Raw genomic sequence first — 22,557 nt, 5'->3', positions numbered from 1 at the left:
ATTTTGTATTCTATAAGCCACTTGGGAGTGTATTCTCAAACTGCCCACCTTCATGGGCTGGGACGTGCCAGGGCCTACTGCATCTATTTTGTAGAACAAAGTGAGAACTAGGTAGGCAGCAGTTGTCCGAAGTTGCAGAGTGAAGTGACAGGTGTTTGGCTCACCTGACAGTGGCCTCTCAGAACTAGCTCCCAATCTCAGGATGCCAGCTTCACCCGAATACCTATCCTTTGGGGTGAGCTGAAGCCTATGACTCACTCGCCCCCACCCGACTTTCGGTCCCGCTTGGGACAAGGCGTGAAGGGACAGAACGATCTGCCACTTGAGGGGTGTCCATAGAAAGTTCATAGGCTCGGCCTGTTCCTTACACAAAAAACAGGCTGGCTCTCTGGACTCTAATAAAAATAAATCGTGTTTCAACACATGTTAGTCGAGGTCTTTCCCTGTCTTAGCAGATATTTTTGTACTTAAACTTGGGCGTCGATGTACCTTTAGTCCCATCTCCACTTGGTTTGTCCTCGCCTCTGTTTACTCCGATTGCGGAAGTCGCTCGGGTGGAGTTCCCGGGACACTACCTTTGAATACGTCTTTTGCGTACTTATTTAATTGGCATTGGATTCAGACCAATGGGATAGCTGGGAGCTCCGGGCGGGTGGGGCAGGGAGCCAATCAGAACGGTTGGCGGGGTGTGGCTGCGTCCCGGGGCGGGGAAATCGCGTAATGGCGGACTCAGGCCGGTGGAGTGCGGCTGGGGGCGTAGCGCGCTGAGGGGGGCGTCCGGCTGAGTAGCAGCCCGGGAAGCAGTGGGCTGGAGCGTTCTCCGTGGGGACGCGGACCGGCTGCCCAGCCCTTCATGTCGCTGAGGGCGACTGCGCGAGGTCAGGTGAGCAACAAGTCCCCCTGGGCGCGCCCGGCTGTGAGACGCGAGCGCCGGCCCGGCCACCCCTGCAAGGGTCCGGGGGCACCCGGTGTCCGCTCTGACCGTCGCTGGTGTGGCTCGTGTGTTGTCAGCGCGGTGGCGACACCTCAGGGGTGGTGGTGACTCAGAGTGCCCTTTGGAGACTAGGGAGGGTCGGCGAAAGTGGCCCTGCCACCAACCCACTGTGTGCTCTTGAGCAAGTCACTTCCGTCTTCGGGCCTCAGTTTACCATTTGTAAATAGACTTCACCGAAGCCTGTGAATTGGGTCTCAGCAACTCCCCGAGCTCCTGGACAAGTTCTTCTCCAGGCTGAGCCTCAGTTTTCATATTTGGACCATAAAGTAATTGAGGTGCTCTTTGGTGGACCCTGGCTGCTAGGCTGGGGGTAGGGACATTGTGGAGGAGTGTGTGAGCGCGCGCACATGTGCACAGAATGAGCCCTAGAAAAAGGAGCCTTGGCTTACGGGCCACTTGTACCAATGCATGGGTGCTACCCAGATCGTGACAGGGGAGGGCTAAATCCTGTGGTCCTTTGAGATGAGGAAATGCTATACAGTCGTTCATAGATTCAGAGATCAGGGGTTACCCTTGGCGTTTAAGCCCAGCACTGAAGAGGAAGAAAGCCAAGGAAAATGTTAATGCCCTACTATGTGCCAAACCTTAGGTCCAAGTGCTTGTTTAGTTTTTCCAGCTGTCCTTGTAAGTTTACTGGTGAGGAAGTCAAGTAGGTTTCAGAGAAGTAACTTGCTCAGGGTGACACCGGAATGTGTGGCGCTTACCAAAGGGAGGGTGTTTCCTCTGGGAAGCACCGGGCGCAGGGATAAGTTAGTGTTCTCTTACAAAGTTTGCTTTGTCATAAATGGAGGGAGGGGTCTAGCCCGGAGAGTTGATTTCACTTTTGGTGTGGAGACAGGCTAGGTCTTGAGCTCAGGATTATTCATTATAAGCCCATCTCCTTTTCTTGCTCTGTGACTAAGGAAGGGCCATTTCTAAGTGTTAAAAATCACTTCGAAGTGTGTCAGAACAGCAGAGGATTCAGTTTGAGTCCCAGGCAGGTGTCACCAATATTTGTTGTATAGAGACTTGAGTTTTGACTCCCGGTGGTGTCATCAGAGTGTCTTTCTCTCCTCTGTACAAAGGCTACATTTTATTGGGAGGGAGAATTTATCCATCTGTTGTATAATTTCTTTGGGTTCCTTGGGGCTAAAGTTTCAGTGGCCTGCCTGTGTTCAAGTGTAGCCTTTCTTTCTTTGTTCTTTCCTTATCTTGCAGATGAGTGAAGGCAGTGGACTTTGAGTAGGAGTAGCTGGGTACCTTAGCCCTTAAGTTTTCCAAACCGCCAGAGCTTTGGGTTAATCAAAATAGCAGGTCCAGCTGTGGGTATTGTTCTCATGTGCCAGTGTTAGGGAGGGAAATCCGAGGAGGAAGTTGCTGAGAAAGAGGGCGTTTCTGAGCCGTGGAGCCAATATGTATTTTCTTTGTTTGAAATTCTAAAACCAGAAAAGCAGCAGCTAGAGGAAGGAAGGAAAGGACTTGCAAGCCTGCTTCCTGTCAGGGAGCTGTAAGGACTGTCCCGAGCCATGTGGGAGGCACCGCTTGCCCAGAAAAAGGCAGTTGAGTTGGCTGGCCTTTGAGAACAGTCTTCTAGATTTTAGAATATAGAATGAAGTAACTTTAGGTCTTAAATCTTCCAGGGTAAACGATTAAGGGACTCTTTATTGACTCATCACTGTTGGTTCGTTGTCCCCATCATACTTCCCAGGCTTTGTCTGAGTTTTAACTGTGATTACAAACTCTGGGTTTTAACATAATCTGACTTTCCTACTAGAGGGTGCAAAGCCACCAGCACTTGAAAAATATGTTTGCCCATTTATTTATATCCATGTTGTCATTTTCTTTTTAATGTTGCTATTTATTTATTTATTTATTTATGAGTCTGGGTCTTCCTATGTAACTCAGGCTTACCTTGATCCCAGTATTTTCCTGCGTCAGACTCCCAAATGTTGGGATTCTAGGCATCAAGCATTAGCATACTCCACTTGGTTTTTGACATTTAAGGTTTTTTGTTTTTTTTTTAAATGGTTGTGAATCACACAACTTATGCAGTGACTTATGTCCTCTGCCAGAGCAACAAGTGCTCTTACCTGCTGAGCCATCTCCTCAGCCCCTTGTGCCTTTTTTTTTTTAATATATTTTATTTTACTTTTAATTGTCTGAATGAGCATTTATCTTTGTGTGAATGTGTGTGACTCTAGTTCCAGAGGATCTGATTCCCTCTTCTGATGTCAGGCAGCCAGCATGTGCACTGCACACGCACACTGCACACACGCACGCGCACACACACACACACACACACACACACTGCGTGCTGCACATGCATACGTGCAAGCAAGATACACAGTAAATATTATACAGAAAAGTTGATTTCAGTGTCTGAAAATAGTGTTGTGTAGAAAACGTTTTTTTCCTGTGATGTAAAACTTTTACTTTAATTAAAATGTAGTCAGTGGGCATTTTCTCTTAGATGCTGAAGTACGCCTTTTAGCTCTCTCTCTGTACTTGTTTTGATAAAGTACAATGATCCCCCCCCCCTTTTTCTGTCTGTGGTTCTGCTAAGCAGACACTCTTTCCAGCTGAATTACATCACCATCCTCATTTATAAATAATAATTTGTAGGTTGTTTGCTCTTTATTTTCTGTAAACTCAAAGATTGGTGTTTGCAGGACTTTAGAGCTGATTTTCCTTCAGGGTGATACTTAGTGTAACGTGGGATAATCGCTAGGAGATGGAATCTGGGTCAAATTTTTTCTTTTTTCCTTTCTGTTTTTCTTGGTGTTTTGAGACAAGGTTTCTTGTAGTACAGGCTTGCCTGGACTTAGCTCTGTAGCTGGGGATGAATTTGAAGTCTTTTTTGCTTGTTGGTTTTATTTTAAAAAGATTTCTAAGTTTGGGTGTTTTGTTTGCATGCATATGTTTGTGCCTGGTCATATGGACACCCGGGAACTGGAGCTACAAACAGTTGAGCAGCCATCTGGGTGCTGGGAACTGAACCGAGGTCCTCTAGAGGAAGGAATGTCTAGTGCTACTAACTGCTATTTCTTCAGCCCCTGACCTTGAACTCTTGATTCTCTACCTCTAGATTTGGGTTTAGAGGCTTGTATAAAAGTAATTCTTGGTGGATTTTCTATGCCATTTTTCCCAAATAAACACAGGATGTTTTCTACATTGCTCTAGCCCCTTTTAGCTCCCAAATAAAGACACAGAAACCTGTTTTTTTTTTTTTTCCCCGTTACAGAAATCCGCCTGCCTCTGCCTCCCGAGTGCTTGGATTAAAGACGTGTACCATCACGCCCAGCTTTTTTTTAAAAAGATTTATTTCATTTATATGAGTACACTGTAACTGTCTTCAAACAGACCAGGAGAGGGCATCAGATCTCATTACAGATGGTTGTGAGCCACCATGTGGTTTCTGGGAATTGAACTCAGGACCTGTGGAAGAGTAGTCGGTGCTCTTAACCACTGAGCCATCTATCTCTCCAGCCCGAGACCTGGTATTTTTATTAACAAACTACAAGCCTAAGCTGGGAAAGTTCTGAGCTATTCTAACCTTCCAATGCTGTCCATTCCCATCCATGTGTCCCTTTACCTTCAATCCGTGTCTTGCCCTGGCTTGCTCTGGTCCGTGTGACCTCACGGAGACTCCCTTAGTGACCTCACGGTGACTCCTTATTTGTTTCCGGCACTTTCCTTTCTTCTTCACTCTCTGGGACCCCCTGACCGGGATTGGAAGTCTCTCCCTATTCTCTTCTCTCAGCTAATTGTCTGATCAGCTCTTTATCAAACCAATCAGGAGGTGATGGAGAAGAATGTTTACAAAACACTGAGACAGGTGATGCTTCATAAAAGCAACATTACCAAAGTCTGGACATACTCCTGCTCTCTGGGGTGCAGAGATCAGCATGGGGGTTACACAGTGCACAAAACCATCCCCCAACAGGCTTGGGCCATTATACCCAGGTTTTGTGTGCTGGGGATCGAAGCCAGGACCTCAGTGCACGCTAGGCAAGTGCTCTACCAACTAAGCCCCATCTTCAGTCATATGCTATGCACTCTTAGTTCTTCTGAGCTACCTCTGCCATAGAATGAAGTTCACTGTTTGACAATGAAGGATTTCTTCTCTTTGTAAGAAACCTCAGGACAACATAGATTTTAAGAACTTTGTTCCACAGACTATGGGACCATTGTGTTTGAAGCCTTTATTCAGTTCGTCCTCCGATTTGAACGGCACCATAGTGTCTGTTAATAGCACTTTGACGGGGATGTAGAGAGGGTGTGGAATGGTGATTGGAAGCTGGGGGTGGAGTAGTTGTGGGATTGGACTAGGGAATAGGCGTGATTATTATCTAGACTACCCACTTCCTTCCATTTCATAAGCGCTGATACTATTGAAAGTAATTGTAAAATAGCGAACCAGCATGTTACATGCTAAGATATGCTTGTGATTCTGCGTAAGTCATCTTAGCATTTGGGAGTTCAAGGACAGCCTGGTGTACAGAGTTGAGTACCAGGACAGCCAGGGCTACACAAACCATGTCTTGAAAAACAAACAAACAAACAAACAAACACCACCACCACCACCACAAACTCAAACCAAGTTAACTGTGTCTTATATTTCTTTTGTGTTTGTAATTCCTAAAGACCAGAGCTTCAAACTGATCATATCAGGATTTTTCATGAAAAATGTGCTTATTAAGTGGCATAGGAGCTCTGATGTCAATACATAATCAGGTTAAGAATTATTTATCTTAGGCTGGAGAGATGACTCAGTGGTTGGGAGCACTGACTGCTCTTCCAGAGGTCCTGAGTTCAATTCCCAGCAACCACATGGTGGCTCACAACCATCTGTAATGGGACCTGATGCCCTCTTCTGGTGTGTCTAAACAGAATGACAGTGTACTCACATACAGGGGAAAAAAAAAAAATATATATATATATATATATATATATATATATATATATATAATTGTTTATCTTTCTAGCTCAATGTTTGAGAGCACTGACTGCTCTTCCCAGAGGACCTGGGTTCAACCCCTGCACTACATGGCAGCTCACAACTGTCTGTAACTCCAAGATCTGACACCTTCACATAGCCATGCATGCAGGCAAAACACCAATGCATATAAAATAAAGGCAAATAAATTATCTGTCATTTAGTGTGTGTGTGTGTGTGTGTGTGTGTGAGAGAGAGAGAGAGAGAGAGAGAGAGAGAGAGATTGAGATTGAGAGAGATGCAGTCGATGCATGTGTGCCACAGAAGGTGTGTGGAGGGTAGAGGACTACTTTGGGGTCAGTTCTCTCCTTTCATCTGGTATCCAGGGGTTGAACTCAAGGTTGTCAGGTTGTGAAGTTTTTACTTGTTGAGCCTATTGATACATCATTGATAGATTACATTGTAACTGCTTGATAATATTTTTTGGTGAGTTTTGTGCTGGCAGTAACATGAATTGAGTATGTTAAAAGATGGTTCAGACCTGGCAGTGGTGGCACACACTTTTAATCCCAGCACTTGGGAGGCAGAGGCAGGCGGATTTCTGAATTCGAGGCCAGCCTGGTCTACAGAGTGAGTTCCAGGACAGCCAGTGCCACAGAGGAACCCTGTCTCCAAAATCAACAACACTTGCCTTTGACTAGATTTTGAGTGCTGGGATTACAGATGTGAACCACTGGGGTTACAGATGTGGACCACTGGGGTTACAGATGTGGACCACTGGGATTACAGATGTGGACCACGTGACTGGCCAGCTGAAGCTTATTTTTATTAGCCTGGTTGAGTGGGATGACAGGTGATAATTGGGGAATAGGTAGAAATGAATAATTTTGGGGAATTTGGGTTAGGGAGGAAGACTCCTGGGCACCAGTGATGCCAAAGGAAGACATGGAAAGTTGTAGGTTGAGGGCTCAGTGGTTAATTATTGTTCTTACAGAGGAACTGAGTTCCCAGCACCCACACATCAGGTGGCTTACAGCCAGCTCCAGGGAACTGAGATCTCTGGTCTCTGGGCACCTGCACGTATGTGTACATACCCACATGCAAATAGACACATAGACATAGTTTAAAATAATAAAAACAAAATAAAATAAATAGGGGAAAGTTGTAGTTTGAATGGGTCTCCAGCATAACATGAGAAAGAATTGATGGTCCGTCGCTTTTGGTTGACTAAAGAATTGAAAGGTTCCTCAGGGAAGGAGGCTATGCCATTGGATGCTTTAGAGCTGATCTCAGCCATTTTCTGCTTTAGGAAAGGCTCATTGACTACCCTCCCCCCTTCGTCAAACCATTAATCAGAGTCAAAACTTAGACAACAAAAGCTACTTAATCCTGAGAACAGGGAAGAGCATACCAATTAGTTATCCAGTACTAAATGGTCAGCTCTGAGAATCAAATCCAAACAAGTAACAAGTCAGAGCACACACTGACACACACATACACACAAAAATGAGGGGAAAAGGCCATGAATTCAAAAGGGAACAAAGCACAAGTAGATACATTGAAGGTTTGGAGGGAGGAAAGGAGAGGGGGACATGATGTAATTATATTATTATTTAAAAAAATTGTTTTACTCCCAATCCCAAGTCAGACAAGTTAGAAAATTCCTTTCCCTTACTGTGAGTTGCTGCTGCTTTTTGTTCTTCCTTCTTTTCCTCCTCTTTTTTCCAAGATAGGTTTTTCTGTAGCCCCAGGTGTCCTGGAACTCAGAGAGATTCTATTGCAAGTGTCTCCCAAGTGCTCTGATCAAAGGCATGCGCCATCACACCTGGCTTACTATGTGCTTCTTAAGGATAGGGCTTAATGTTATTCTCTCTCTCTCTAATGGAAATGAACCCAGGACCTCCTATATGCTAGGCAAGTGCCACACTATTGAGCCACATCCCCAGCATTTTTTAATTTTTAATTTTTCTCGATACAGGGTCTCACTATGTAGTTCTGAACTTTCTGGAACTCACTAGACCAGGCTGGCCTCAAATGCACATAGATCCGTCTGGTCTCCTAAGTGCTGGGATTTTAGGCATGCCACCAGCTTTGTTGTTCTTTTTTTTGTTTGTTTGTTTAAGATTTATTTATTTAGCCGGGCGGTGGTGGCGCACGCCTTTAATCCCAGCACTTGGGAGGCAGAGGCAGGCGGATTTCTGAGTTCGAGGCCAGCCTGGTCTACAAAGTGAGTTCCAGGACAACCAGGGCTATACAGAGAAACCCTGTCTCGAAAAACCAAAAAAAAAAAAAAAAAAAAAAAAGATTTATTTATTTATTATATGTAAGTACACTGTAGCTGTCTTCAGACACCCCAGAAGAGGGCATTAGATCTCATTACAGTTGCTGGTATTTGAACTCACAACCTTCAGAAGAGCAGTCGGTGCTCTTGATCGCTGAGCCATCTCTCCAGCCCTTGTTGTTCATTTTTGTGTGGTCAATGTATAACATACCATATACGCTTAATAAATGCTAATAATACCTCTGTTTTATCCTCTGTGTGTGTGTGTGTGCGCGCGCGCATGTGCGTGCACTCGTGGGGTAGTGGTGGTGGAGGTGGTGGTGTTAGTTTTGTTTTTGAGACAGGATCTCACTCTTTAGCCCAGGCCGTCTTGAGTTCACTGTGTCTGGCTTCCCTAACTTCATTTGTGTGGGTTTCTCTCGGTTTTATTTCATGGTCAGGTCAGCTTTAAACAGTCTCCTGTTTGCTACCCACTGCCAGTACTGTTGTGATATCTCCCCCCACCCCCAAATGTGATACCCAGAAATATCTCTAGACGTTGTTACACAGACACTGGAGAGCCAGAATGCCTCAGCCCCAGTTGGAAACCACTGAGTTAGCAGGGTGGCTCGATGGCCTGAAGAAGGAAGTGTGTGCAGACAGCCTGAGATGGATGCTCGGCTTTTGTTCCTTCTTTCTGATTATAGGTCTCCTGTCTTTCGATGAGAAGAGAAATTGAGGGAAATCAGGAAATGACAACTTTAAAATAGCCACATTATTTTTATTCTGTTCAGATTTTATTTTATTAAGTTAAGATATATTGGAGCAGTACAGAGAGCTGAATTATTTATGCAGATCTATGTAAATTCAATTTCTTATCACTGATTAAGATCAGATGGAGTAAAGAGCTAGCAGACCATGACTTTCATGAATGAAAGACTCAGAAAAGCTTCAGTCCTAAAGATTAACTAGAATTGCCTTTTAAAAAACCTGCTAGAACTGGTTAGGATTCTTCTTAACTGAAGTTTGAGTTTTCTGGCTAAGGTCTATCTTTTGCTGTCCTTGTTTAGATACTTTATAACTCTAAACCACAGGTTTAAGGTCTTCCTGGGTAAATAAAGCCTCTTGCTACCACACCTGAAGACCCAATGAAAAGGCTTCATTTCTGTTGCTAGAGTGAAATAATACCCTGACAAAGCGACTGAGGGGGAAAGGCTTCCGTTTTGCTCATAATTCTAGCTCATAATCCATTAAGGCAGGACTTGGAAGCAGCTATCACATCGCAGGCAAGAGCAGAGAGAGGTGCATGCATTCTCCTGATGCTTAGCTCAGTTCTCTTCACGGTCTGGGACCCAGAGCCAGGGAATGGTGCCGCCCACAGTGGGCTGAGTCTTTCCACATCAATGAACGTAATCAGAACAATCTTACAGACATGCCTACAGGTTATCCTAATCTAGACAGTTTTACTGACATTTTCTTCTGAGGTGACTCGACATGTTAAGTTGACAATTAAAACTAACCACAAGACTCTCATATGAGAGAGAACTAACTCCTGCAAGTTGTGCTCTGACTTCCACACACACAAATACATTTCATTTAAATAATAAAAAAAAATACTGCTGGGCGATGATGGCACACACCTTTAATTCCAGCATTTGGGAGGCAGAGGCAGGAGAATCTCTGAGTTGAAGACCAATCTGGTCTACAAGAGAGAGTTCCAGGACAGCCAAGGCTTCACAGAAAGGCCCTGTCTTGAAAAATCAAAAACAACAGCAAAAAGATTTATGTATTTTACGTTTTGATACAGTATGTGTATGCTGGTGCTCATGAAGGTCAGAAGAGGGTATCAGATCACCACCTGGACTTGGAGTTACAGATAATTGTGAGCTACCATGTAGGCTCTGGGTCCTCTGTGAGAGCAGCAGATGCTCTAGACTGCTGAGTCCTTACTCCAGTTCTCTAAATAAATAAATAAGTAATATATTATTTATATATATATATATATATACACATATTTTGAGACTGAGTTTCTCTGGATCTGCCTCTGTAGACCAGAGTAGCCTCAAACTCACAGAGATCCACCTTCCTCTGTCCCCTGAGTGCTGGGATTAAAGGCATACATATACCACCACTGTCCAACACTAAGCTGTTTTGGTTTATTTTTTTAAAGATTTATTTACTTATTTTATGAGTACACTGTTGCTGTCTTCAGACACACCAGAAGAGGGCATCAGATCCCATTACAGATGGTTGTGAGCCACCATGTGGTTGCTGGGAATTGAACTCAGGATCTCTGGAAGAACAGTCAGTGCTCTTAACCGCTGAGCCATCTCCAGCCCTAAGCCATTTTTTAAGGGTAAGTTTTTTAAAATAAAAATATCTGGACATGATGGTGCATCCCTTCAGTGTCAGCACTCGGGAAACAAAACCAGGCAGAGCTCTGTGAGTTCTAAGCCAGCCAGGGTGACACAGTGAAGACCCTGCCTCTGAGTAAATAAACACATAAACATTTAAACAAATAATTGTCTTCCACATTTTTAGTTTTGTGGTGTGGGCATGTGTGTGCTGTAGAGCATCTATGGAGGCCATAGGCCGACTTGCAAGATTCTGTTTTCTTGTACCGTGTGGCTCTAGGGATGGAAGTCAGGCTTGCTGGGCTTGGGGGAAGCACGTTTGCCCCAGCCGTGCCCTTTAGCCTGCACTTGGGAGCCGGTACACAGGAAGCCGCACACTGCTGGGAATCTAAAGTCAGGCACGCTTGCCAAGAGCGAGGGCTTGCAGCGCTCCCTTCATCCGCACGGCTTGCAGCCGACACCGCCATCTATAAAGTCTGTGTTCAAGACATGTGCAATTCAGAGACAGGAGAGGTGGCTTGGAAATTAAAGAGTGCTTATTGCTCTTCCAGAGGACCCCAGTTCAGTTACCATCACACTGTCTGTAACTCTAGCCCCAGAGAATCTGATCCCTTCTAGTGTCTTTGAGTATTTGTACACACTCACAGATTCATACACGTGAATAAAAGTTAAAAAAAATACCATAAGAAGAAAAGGCACAAAATTGAGTAACAACAACAAAAAACCCACCCCCAAACATCTGATGTCTTAAGTACGATTATGATTGTGTGTTGGGCCGCTTCCGTAGCTATCCTGGGACTGTAGGTTGGACTCATTGCTCTACAGTAGAATAACATTAGCATCGCTTCTATCTTAGTCACCACTAAGGTAAAGTTGAATGAATGTTTTCTCCTGTTTCATTTGAACTTATGAATGGTACTCTAGAGAATTCAAATGTATAGTCATGAATAGTATCTCAGAATAGTTACCATTTATGCAAATGAAACACACTTCTTAACTTAGAAACCAAACAGAATTGAATTAGAAAAGAGAAGAATAGAAGCAAGGACTGCAGAGGGAATGCTGCTCAGATACAGACGTGTCCTAGAACAGCCCTGCCTCACACCAGGGGCGTTAGGTACCTAAAGATAAGCCACTTGACGTTGACAGGAAAGGCTGGTAAGCTCTGCTGATGATATTTACTTTCAAGCTCTGTCTGGTCTTCCTTCTCTGGTAACACACAGGAAAACCTGAGCTGTACTCTCTTAGTTGTAAGATTAATTCCAGTTGAATAAGATTAGGCTTCTTATTTTTAGGATATAGATGCCATGTTTTCAGAGGGTTATGGTTCATTTTAGTTTCAGTTTGAGTGTATGCATACCTATTTATTATACACATATATCTTATATAACTTACGCTAGTTTAAGCTCTGTAGTTGGCACAATCAACTGACAACAGTTCCTTCACTCTCCAGTGTTTAGAGTTGCCTTCTCCCCAAGATGCCGTTGTTCTAGCAAGTATCAAAAGATACTTTCCTTCTCCTCTTCCTCCTCCTCTTTTTCTTTTTCCTCTCTGTCTTCCTCTTTTCTCCCCCCCCCTTCTTTCTTGGTGCTTGTATTGATCTAGAGCCTCATTTACGCTAGGCAAGCGCTTCACTACTGTCCTATATCCTTAGCCCTCTGTTTTGCCTCTTCACCTTGAGACAGGGTCTCCCTAAGTCTCCTAGGCCTCGGACTCACTCTGTAACCCGTCTGACCTTGCACTTGCCTCAGTTCTGCCTCTGCTTTCCAGGGAGTTGGGATTAAGGCCTGAACCATCAGGCCTGGCTTCAAAACAGAGCTTGAGAAGCTGTTTAACTCTTTAGGAGATTTTGGGTCCTACATACTTAATGGTGTTCCCTTCCATTCACATTAGGAATTGTAGATTCCTAAAATCAAAATTGGGTTTTGGGCCAGCCGTGGTGGCGCACACCTTTAATCCCAGCACTTGGGAGGCAGAGGCAGACGATTTCTGAATCCGAGGCCAGCCTGGTCTACAGAGTGAGTTCCAGGACAGCCAGGGCTACACAGAGAAACCCTGTCCAAAAAAAAAAAAAGAAAGAAAGAAAGAAAGAAAACTGGATTTTGCTAAGTAGAAGACGAACTTTGTTCCAATCTGGCTTGCAAGCCGCCTCAGCTTCATGGATGATAATCTGCAGTGCTGAGCTCCCAGCATATTCTGGTATGGTCAGTCCCCAGCATCTGAGATAAACTGTTAGTAGCTACTTTTTATATTTTTATATTTTATAAAAAGATAATATCAGTTCAGAAATAAACTTTTAAGAATTTATTTTTAACTTATATACATTGATATTTTGCTTGCATGCATGTCTAGTTATGGAAAGTTGTGAACTGCCATGTGGTTGCTGGGGATTGAACCCAGGTCTGCTGGAAGAGCAGCCAGCTCTTAAACATTGAGCCATCTCTCCAGTCTCAGCAGTAAACGTTTAAAAAGCCACTCTGCTCATGAATAGGAAGCTTTAGACTGAAATGTGCCCAAGCCTTTCCTTTCTTTCTGGAGATTGGGTCCCCTGTAACTCAGGCTGGCTTAGAACTCACTCCGGAGCTGAGGATGCCTACAGTTTCGGTCCTTCCACCTCTATCCTCTATTACAGGAATGAGCTCAGTTTGTATGGTTTGGTTTTTATTGTTGTTGTTTGAGAGGGTCAGGCTAAGTTGCCTTGTGCTATCCTGAAACTCAGTGTGTATGTAGCTCAGGATGATTTTGAATTCTTCATTTTCCTGTCTGGGTAACTGAGATAATTAGCATGTTCCACCATGCCTGGCTCTCGGCTGATGGACTTATTTATCTATTATTATCATCATTGGTCTTTTTGGTTTTGTTTGGTTTTGTTTTGTTTTTGTGAAAGTCTCACTTTGTAGACCAAACTGGCTTTCAAGAGATTTGGCTAGCTCTGCTGGGATTAAAAGTGTGTTCCACCATGCCGGCTCTTTATTTTTAGGTTTTGAGAGAGTTTTGTGTAGCCCATCCTGAACTTATACTCAACAGTGTAGCAAAAGATGTCCTTGAAATTTCTGATCCTTCAGCCTCTACCTGCCAGGTACTAGGGTTGCAGGTGTATGCCACCCTGAGACTTCCCACCTCATTTTATATTTCTACTTCTCAGAGTTTGCCAGTTGGTAGGAGGTAGTAGTACTAGCCTAACACACAAACAGGTGGCTCTCTGAGTTTGAGGCCAGCCTGGTTTTGGAGTGAGTTCTAGGTCATCATAGGCTACAGAGTGAGGCTCTGTCTCAAAAAACAAAGTGCAAACTAACAGCAGCATAAGGAATATAGATCTTGAGCCAGGTCTGGTAGGTCATGCCTATGGTTCTAACACTTGGGACAGATAGGTAGGAAGGTTGCTGCGAGTTCAAGGCCTGCCTGGGCTATAGAATGAAATCTCTCCTACAGCCCCCCAAAATCTACTGAGGTTTGTATGTAGTTTCTTACAGCTTCTCTTAGCCTGTTTGCTCATCTGTAAAATGTAGAGTATATTTCAGAGAAATATTTGGAGGATTAAATGATGCACTCCTTCGTCCAGTGCTTAGTAACTTAACAGTTGCTAACCATAAATTAAGGAATGGCATATTCGGTTAGGCACAGCATCTGTCTAGCCCAGAATTACACTTTTGTTTTTTTTTTGGTTTTTTTTTTTTTTTTTTTTTTTGGTTTTTCGAGACAGGGTTTCTCTGTATAGCCCTGGCTGTCCTGGAACTCACTTTGTAGACCAGGCTGGCCTCGAACTCAGAAATCCGCCTGCCTCTGCCTCCCAAGTGCTGGGATTAAAGGCGTGTGCCACCACCGCCCGGCCACTTTTGTTTTTTTAATCATACAAAAAGTATAGTTAGGATTAGCAATTTAGACAATTTCAGTTTTGCTGGCACCACCCAAAGGAACTCATTGGCTGTACCTTCCTTCCACCAGGCCTGCAGGTTGTTAATCATGGCTACTTCAGTTTCTTTACAGCCTACTTGGTCTGGTGCCTGCCAGCCCTGACCTTCATGAACAGAGTGCTTCATTCTCTTCTGTCTGCTGCTTCTCACAGACTTGGTGGTCAGTGGACCTTATGGTGATCACGGTCAGTCTTTCGCCTGAGTGTGCTCTTCTGAGGATGTTTGGAGCCGCGTTGTCTTGGCCTGCTTTAACGTGGGCGTAGCAGTCAGTGTCTTTCAGTCCTTTCTCCTTTGTGTTCACTGTCTCTGCTCTGGCTCTGACTTTGGGATGAGGGTGGGGACGGCAGAAACATCCTTATTTTTCTTTGGTGCTACTTTGGTGCAAAGGGAGGATTTCTAGGTAATGCTTTACTCTAGGGCACTGGTTCTCAACCTTCCCAATGCTGTGACCTGTAAAAAAGAGTATAAGCCGGGCGTGGTGGTGCATGTCTTTAATCCCAGCACTCAGGAGGCAGAGGCAGGCGATTTCTCAGTTCGAGGCCAGCCTGGTCTACAGAGTGAGTGCCAGGACAGCCACGACTACACAGAGAAACCCTGTCTCGAAAAACCAAAAAAAAAAAAAAAAAAGATTATAAATTCTAGCTGGCTCATATCTAAAAGGTCCAGAATTCACCACTTTACTTATAAGCTATAAGCCTAGATTGGGCAGATTTTGGTGCTATTCTAAGTTATGTCCCAGCCATGTGTCCTTGTTACTGTCTGGCCACGTGCTCACGGTCCATCTTCTCTCGTGGCAGCTTCCTTTTCTCTCCTTGTCCTTCCTTCTCATCAGCCAGGTAACTGAAAGCCTGCCGACCTCTACCTATTGTCCAGTCACCCTGCGTCTTTTTTTGCCCTGTTAACTTGGGGAGCAAGATTCACACAACAAAAGCTGGTGCACATGAGACTTTTCTCATGTGTATGGGGAAACCATGAAATTATTTTTGCTGCTGCTTTATAACTGTAATTTTGCTACTGTTATGAGTTGTAATGTAAATCTCTGTTTTCCAGTGGTGTCAGGCAACCCCTGAGACAGGGACTTTGGATGCACAGGTTGAGAACTGCTGCTCTCAGGCTTTGTGGGGGAGGAATGAAAATGCCACTTTCAAAATTTAAGGCCTTGTTGCCTAAAATTCATGATTTCTCATAGGAATTTGTTTGGAAATGTTATCTGTGAATTTATACTGCCTTTGGATTTTAGTTTTCTTTTATTCTACATTCCCCACTTCAGCAGTGAGTTTAATTGTTTTAAATTCAGGATTGGGACATAAAGTGTTATATTTTATTGGGTCTAGTACAAGCAATGACTACTAAATATAAACACATTATATTAGAGTTTTTCTCTTCTCATAGTAGTCCTTCAGGTGATCATAGATAAGAGCCAAAAGCCCGGCACTTTGGCTTCTAGGAGTTTAAGGCTAACATAGGCTGCATGGATGACATCCTGCTTCAGACACAAATACAAAGAGAAAGAGAGCGGGAAGAAGGAATGGAGAGAGGAAAAGAAAAGAGTTAAAAAATGTGATTGTCTGGGCTGGTGAGATGGCTCAGTGGGTAAGAGCACCCGACTGCTCTTCCGAAGGTCCAGAGTTCAAATCCCAGCAACCACATGGTGGCTCACAACCATCCGTAACGAGATCTGGCGCCCTCTTCTGGAGTGTCTGAGGACAGCTACAGTGTACTTACATATAATAAATAAATAAATCTTTAAAAAAAAAAATGTGATTGTCTTATGGTTATACTCCTAAGCCTACTATAACAGAATTTGAAAATTTTGCACTACCAAGCATGGTGGTTCATGCTTGTGTCCTGCCAATTCCAGCATTCAGAAGCCTAAAGCCAGAATATTGTGGATTCAAGACCAGCCCTGGGGTATATGGTAAGACTATACCTCAAAAACTTGTTTGGATTTAAACAGCAAATATGACACAGTGAAAACATTGTTTTTTGACTTTTGTTTTGTAACTTTTAAGATTTGGTGTAGAAATGTCTGCCATTGGATCGCTTTGCTTCATGTTAAAGTCGCTTGTAGATATGTCTGTCTGTCTTTTTAACAATCCTGCCTTTACCAAAGCGCCTGCCCTTTGTTCTTTTCAGTTATCTTTTGAGACAGTGTCTATTTTACCTTTTCTGTGTGGCGAGCACACTGCACATTCTATTCTAGGTACAGACACTCTGTGGTTTGTACAAGGAAGAAGAATGTGCCTGTGTTTCCTGGGCTTCCATAATAACATCCAGCATTTTTCTGGCTTTTTGTAGCTGTATTCAGGGTAGAAATGAGGGACTTTAAGACCCTTTCCTGTGTTCGACAGCTAGCTTTAGAGCTCATCTTCTGATAATTATAGTTTAGACTATTTTTCCATTCCTGCATTACCTTGATTATCTACATGGAGACTATTTCCCACAATTCTGTACACATCCAACCTTGGGCATTTGTAGTTCTCTCTAGTACTATAGATCCCAAACTATAGTTTCAATAGTTTATAGATTATTTATTTAGATTTATTTATTAGCTTTATGTATGTGAGCGCACTGTTGCTCTCTTTAGACCTGGAGTAATCAGTCTCTTTTCCAAGTTCTTCCACCAGAAAGCAACAGGGCCAACCTTGTGGTGCTGTAGTCAGAATATTAGGGAATGTACGTAAAGCTTTAGAGCAGCACCCAGCAGGCACCACCTGAGTTTGTCATTGTCAACCTTTCTTGCAGGTATCTTGAAGTCTTAAACTTAGACTTTCATGTCTGTTTGGGTTTGTTTTGATACAGTGTCATAATCACTTGTAACTTCATATTCCTGCCTTCCTCTCTCTCTCTCTCTCTCTCTCTTCTTTTTTTTTTTTTTTTTTTTTGAGACAGGGTTTCTCTGTGTAGCCCTGGCTGTCCAGGAACTCACTTTGTAGACCAGGTGGCCTCAAACTCAGAAATCCACCTGCCTCTGCCTCCCGAGTACTGGAATTAAAGGTGTGTGCCACCACACCCGACTCTCTCTCTTTCTCTCTCTCTTTCTCTCTCTCTTTTTAAGATTTTTTTTTTTTTTTATGTATATGAATACACTGTGGCTGTCTTCAGACACACCAGAAGAGGGCATCAGATCTCATTACAAGTGGTTGTGAGCCACCATGTGGTTGCTGGGAATTGAACTCAGGACCTCTGGAAGATCATTCAGTGCTCTTAACGGCTGAGCCATCTCTCTAGCCCTAGATCTTCTGTTTTATTATTACAAGCCTCTAATTTGCCCTGCTGGCTTGGAACTTGCCATGCAGACCAGGCAGGCCTCAAACTTGTAGTGATTCTCCTATGTCTGCCTCCTAAAAACTAAAATTATAGACATATATTGGCACTCCTAGCTTAGATATATATGTGCATGTGTATGTGTTTGCCTGTGTGTATTGGGCAGGGGGTGTTAAGTAGGGTCTCATGTAGCCCAGCTTGGTCTTGAACTTGCTGTGTGATCCTCCTACCTCCATTTCCCACACACTGGGATTGTAAATTTTCATCCAAGGGCCCAACTCTAGGTCATAGTATGTATTGTTTGGTATATGTAAGTGTGTGCACCCTCAGACATGTGTGGAGTCCAGAGGGTTGATGTCAGAATGGCTTCTCCTGTTGCTCTCTCTCAGCTTCTGAGATGGGGCTGGGGTTATAAATACGCCCTGCCACAGCCAGCGTTGTGTGGGCGCTGAGGTCCTTCTGAACGCAGACCCTCGTTCTCGCACAGTAAACCTTTTCTTCACTAAGCATCTCTCCAGCCCCTTCATTTTTTAAAATTATGAATTGTGATAGGTCAGTCTCAAATGGTCCTTGGGGATCATTTGTTTACACATCTTTAGAGCAGGCACTATGTCAAAACATTTCTAATTATTTATTTTTATTTATGTGCATTGGTATTTTGCCTCCATGCATGTCTATGTGAGGGTGTCAGGTCCCTTGGAACTGGAGTTATAGACAGCTATTAGCCACCATGTGGGGCTGGAATTGAATCCAGGTCCTCTGAAAGAGCAGTCTATGCTCTTAATCCTGAGCCATCTCTCCAGCCCTATGTCAAAACATTTTCTCTCTCTTCTCTTCTCTTCTCTTCTCTTCTCTTCTCTTCTCTTCTCTTCTCTTCTCTCTTCTTTTTTCTTTTTTCTTTTTTTTTGTTTTTCGAGACAGGGTTTCTCTGTATAGTCTTGGCTGTCCTGGAACTCACTCTGTAAACCAGGCTGGCCTCAAACTCAGAAATCCACTGCCTCTGCCTTCCAAGTGCTGGGATTAAAGGCGTGCACCACCACTGCCTGGCTCATTTTCTATTTTCTAATTAAAAGAAAAAATATTTGCTGCTTTCAGTAGATAAGAGTTTGATTCTTAGCACTGCAACAACAAAAATAAAAGTCCCCGAATGAAAACAAACAGGAATCCACCTTACTTGGCTGAGGTTTGGCTCCGTAGCAGTAGAATGCTTGCCTGGCAGGCCTGACACCATGAATTACATCTGCCAGAGCTATAAAACAAACAACAATCCCATTCCTGCTTTCCTGTCTCTGTGTCTCAGTGTACCTTGACTGATTAATTGATTGATGCTTGTGACAGCATGGATGTGGAGGTCAGGATAACTCTCAGAAGTCATTTCTCTCTTTGCCACGTGGATTCTAGGTCTTGGACCTATGAGAAGCTCTTCAGGTTGACTGCTAGCTCTTTTTGAAATAATTGTGGAAGTCTTTGCTAGCATCCCTTGCTTTCTATGTGATACGGTGCCCCAGATTTATCCTGTACATTTCCTACAATTTCCCTAAAAACTCTGGATTCTTTTAGTCGGATATTATGTATGGTGCACAATGTACTAGCTTCTGTGTTTTGACAGTAGCGCAGCTGAAGGCTGGTGAAGTTCAGTAGTTTAATCAAGGTCACATAGATTAGACGCCGGGTTATGCCTTGTAAGATGGACATTTGCCTCTCAGCTCTGTGCCATTGCCATTCCCCCTCCATTCTGGTACCTACTTTCTAGAGCAAATGATGTAACTCCATTTCAGCTGCTACTCTAGCCATCAGAGCAAGACAGATCATCATTTGAGTTACTATCAAACCGTGTTAATGTGGGCTGACTGGGAGAAAACTTAGAGCGGTGTATGTCCCTTTTATATATATTCAGCTGTTATTATGCTATTATGTCTGGTAAGTGAAGCTAGGCTAATAGTGTTACAGGTTATTTTGTTAGGTAAAGGGTCTTATATTTGGCTCAATGAATAACTGAGAATGATATACCCTTTAACCTATGTAAATTAGACTCTTACAATGCTTAAAAACAGTTTATTAAACATTTTTTCCTATAATTATTTATTGTTTTCATAGACTTTTTGTTATTGGAATGCAGAGGTAAACTTAAGATCAGACCAGAATTTGTCCCGATTTAAACGTGTGTAGTCTATACTACTGTACTAATAAAGTGTTGCCGACAGAATTCAGAGGAGCTTAGGAAGAGCATGTGAGCGTGAGGAGTTGCACCTAACAGTACTTGAGCTGAGTAGCAGGGGTTTAGAGAAAGCTCCTTCCCTATGCTGTGCAGCAGCACCACCCTAGGCCTCACTCAGACACAGCCCTGGATGGGGAGGCACAAGGACCCAGGTGTGTGAGGCCTCACTGCGTTGCCTGGTGACACTGTGGCCCAGAGTAAAAACACTTGACCTCTCTGGACCTTTATTTGTTTATTTATTTAGAGACAGGTTTTTTTATTTTTATTTTTTATTTTTTATTTTTTTTTTCCCCTCGAGACAGGGTTTCTCTGTGTAGTCCTGGCTGCCCTGGAACTCACTTTGTAGACCAGGCTGGCCCCGAACTCAGAAATCCGCCTGCCTCTGTCTCCCAAGTGCTGGGATTAAAGGCGTGCACCACCACTGCCCGGCTGGCCCGTTATTTAAAAAGTGTATTTTATGTGTATGGGTATTTTGAATGCATGTGTGTCTGTGTACCAGTTGTGCCTTGTATACATGAAAGCCAGAAGTATGTTGGGTCTCCTGGAACTGGAGTTACAGATTATGTGAGCCACCGTGTGTGTGTGTGTGTGTGTGTGTGTGTGTGTTGGGAATTAAACTCAGGGCCTCTGGAAGAGGTGCTCTTAACCATTGAGCTATGTCTGGTCTTTAATTTATTAATCTATAGTGAGGTAGCTAAAATGGCAACAGTAATACATGTTGTTTTAAAACCTCACCCTTGCCAGGTGTGGTGGTACAGGCCTTTAATCCCAGCATTCAGGAGTCAGAGGCAGGCAGATTTCTGGGTTCCAGGCCAACTTGGTCTACATAGAGAGACCATGTCTCAAAATCAAAACAACAGGTCTGAAGAGATGGCTCGACAGAGGCAGAAGCAGGAGAATCTCTGTGAGTTCAAGGTCAGCCTGCTTACAGAGCTAGTTCCAGGACAGTCAAGGCTTCTTCATAAAGACATCTTGTCTTGAAAAACCAAAAAAAAAAAAAAAAAAGTGTTTCTATTTTATGTTTATGGGTTTATGGGTTTCTTGCCTGTATTCATGCTTGTGCGCCTGGTGCTTTCAGAGGTTCAGGGGGCCCTGGAACTAGAGTTACAATGACTATCAACCGTTATGTGGGTGCTGGGAATTGAACCCAGGTCCTCTGGAAGAGCAAGCTGTGTTCTTAACTGCTGAGCCACTTTTCTAGCCTTTGGTTCACTTTTTTTTTGTTTTTTTGTTTTTTTTTTTTTGTTTTTGTTTTTTTGAGACAGGGTTTATAGCCCTGGCTGTCCTGGAACTCACTCTATAGACCAGGCTGGCCTTGAACTCAGAAATCTGCCTGCCTCTGCCTCCTGAGTGCTGGGATTAAAGGTGTGCACCACCACGCCTGGCTGAAATCTAAAAATTTTTTAAGAAAGCAAGAGAAAATACTATTAGTAACTCTACTGGAAGCATTGATGTAAACCAAGATGAACACCCTAAAAGGATACTTGGCAAATTCAGGGTTAATATGTGACAAGGCATGACTATTTTTAATTATAATTGTATTTTATTTGCCATAGATATTTGCTAATACAGTACCGATGCTTTTGTTTTTCTCTTGCCAATAGAAGTCAGGTCTTTACCTAATACATTTCATATTTTTTCTTTTCTCGATTCTGTTAATTTATTTGCTGTATATCAGACCACTTGGGAAATATTCCTTGTCAAACTCTATTTCCTCTAAGTCTGAAAAATACCAGCAGGAATTTTTATAACACTTGTCCTGTTTTTTAAAATATTGGCGGCATTTAAAACCATAAATTCTAAAACATCTTTATTAACATGATTTCTATAAGGAATGGAGCTGGGAAAGTCATCGGTATTACTAGATTGGCAGAGAATTAATACTATTGCCATCTTCTTATAGATGTTTGGAAATAACCTTACTGTGTGGTCATGGGACTGTGTTAATGCTTGTTGGAGAGGGTCATGGCAGTCTGGGACCCAGCGTATGTGTCCTGTCCCATTCATCGGTCAGCCTTGGAGTGCTGACTGCTGTTGTAATTACTGTTATTTCAGTAGTGCTCTGCTAAAGGGAACCCTATTAGATGTTGACTCTCACTAAGAAAGTAATAGTATTTTTTGGCCAACCGCTAAACAAGCTTTCAAATTATTCTAGTACAAAGTACACTAAATTAAAAATAACATTATTTAAGGCTCCTGAGTGTTTGCCTGCATGTATGCATGTGCATCTGGTACCTGAGGAGGCCAGAAGAGGATATCCAATGGCTGTGAGCTGCCGTGTGGGTGCCGGGAAACTGTGGAGTTATCTCTCCAGACCCAGTTTTTGTTTTTGTTTTTTAAAGACAGTGACCTGGCTGGCTCGGGACTCACAAAAATCTGCCTGGCATTGCCTCCTGAGTTGGGATTAAAGGCATGTGTCACCATGATTGGCTGGTTTTGGTGCTTTGGGTCAGGGTCTAGTGTAGCACAGGCTGGCTTCTAAATCTGTATGTAGTTGTGAATGTCCTTGAGCTTCTGCTCTTCCTGCCCACTTTACAGGCAGCACAGGCCGCACAGCTGCCTAGTCATTGTGAGTGCTCCCTGTTTCGGTCTTAGTTCTTTAATATCCTGAGCCATCACAGGTACACATTTCCAG

At 43.4% G+C, this 22,557-nt stretch overlaps 1 protein-coding gene across 2 annotated transcripts in view; it reads left to right on the top strand.

The window, feature by feature from the left end:
- The first annotated feature begins 707 nt into the window (after positions 1-707).
- Positions 708-22,557, top strand: part of Wasf2 (WASP family member 2) — a 66,960-nt gene continuing 45,110 nt past the window's right edge. The window contains exons 1-2 of one of the 2 annotated variants that reach the window (XM_085838875.1): positions 708-883; positions 14,500-14,622. The gene's annotated coding sequence lies outside the window, so the exon portion shown is untranslated. The remainder of the gene's footprint in view (positions 884-14,499; positions 14,623-22,557) is intronic. The other variant, XM_021159839.3, reaches the window with a different exon arrangement.

This window comes from Mus caroli, unplaced genomic scaffold (assembly GCF_978045245.1).
Source record: "Mus caroli unplaced genomic scaffold, Mus_caroli_1 scaffold_6, whole genome shotgun sequence".
Lineage (NCBI taxonomy): Eukaryota > Metazoa > Chordata > Mammalia > Rodentia > Muridae > Mus > Mus caroli.
The sequence above is the reverse complement of the archived record's forward strand: the minus strand, read 5'-3'. Positions and strand labels throughout refer to the sequence as shown.